Here is a 1,434-nt window from a genome sequence, read left to right as displayed (position 1 = left end):
GCTAGAGAAAGGACCAATGGAGCTGAGGGGTTTGCAGCCCCTTAGGACGAACAACAATATGAACTATCAAGGACCCTCGGAGCTCCCAGGGTCTCAACCACCAACCAAAGACTGCACATGGTGGGTCTGATTGTTCAGGCAGCATGTGTATACTAGAGGATTGCAATTTGATCATCAATAGGAGGAGAGGAGCTCGGCCCTGTGAAAGTTCTGTGCCCCAGTGTAGGGGAATGCCAGGGCCAGGAATTGGGCGAGGGTGGGGTGGCAAGGCATGGGGAGCGGGGGAGGCAACAGGGGTTTGTTTTTGTTATTTTTGTTTTTTTCTTTGTTTTTTTGGAGGGGAAACTGGGAAAGGAGAAATTTACATGTAAATAAAGAAAATATCTAATTAAAAAAAAGGATGGCTCATAAGCAATTTGTAACTAAGATATGCTATATTAACATAATTGAGTACAAAAACCATATGAACATCTCAATAAAAACATTAAAACCATTTGGTAAAATTTATCATCCTGTTTTAATAAAAGAGCTGAATTAATTAGGCAAAGAAAGAATAAATGTCAGTATAATATAGACCACATAAAACAAGTCAACAGCTACAATTATACTCAGTGAGAAAGAAATCTGAAAGCTTTCCAAGATCCAGAACAAGACAATCAATATATAACTAAAAGTCTGAATGAGGCAAGACAACATGAGTTCAGCAGAATGCCTTTCTTGATCTTTTGGAGTAATTGAAAAAAAATATTGATATAAGTTCTTCATAAGTTTGATAAGATTCAACATGAAAATATGCGGTCATAAGATTTTTTTGATAGAAGGCATTTGTTGATCCAGTCTTGTTACATTTTATTGTTTCTTCATGGTTCTGTCTTGTTAAGGAAAATGTGTCCAGCAACATCCTCATTTCTGTAGAATCAAATTTGTTGGCATATATATGTCCCTAAAGTACTCTCAGTACCTCTTGCCTTTGGTAGCATCATTTGTCTTCCTTTTCATCCATAATTTTGTATATTTGAGTATTCAATATTTTTTTCTAGTATAGTTTAAGATTTAGTAGTTTTGTTGATTTTATTAAGAACTATTTCTTTTCATTGAATTTTATATTACTCTGAAAGTCTATTGAATTTTTTTCTATTGGCATATTTTAACCTGTTTCATTTACAACCTGGGCCAATTCACACCCACCCTCTAAGCAATCTCATGGTTCTCTTTTCCTAGAAAGGTACCACATTGATGCCAAATATAGTGTATACACTGGTTGAAATAACCCAAAAGTCCTAGATGCAGGTGATCATCTTGTGTCAGTTTCTCAGGTAAGTGGGACTATAGGCATGTACTACCATGCCTAGCTGATTGTTTTATTTTAATTGTATAAAAGAATGGGCTTCCCTAGGATGAACAACAATATGAACTAACTAGTACCCTCAGAGC

Source organism: Mastomys coucha, chromosome X, assembly GCF_008632895.1.
Source record: "Mastomys coucha isolate ucsf_1 chromosome X, UCSF_Mcou_1, whole genome shotgun sequence".
In the NCBI taxonomy this organism is placed as follows: Eukaryota; Metazoa; Chordata; class Mammalia; order Rodentia; family Muridae; genus Mastomys; species Mastomys coucha.
Note: the sequence above shows the minus strand (reverse complement) of the source record.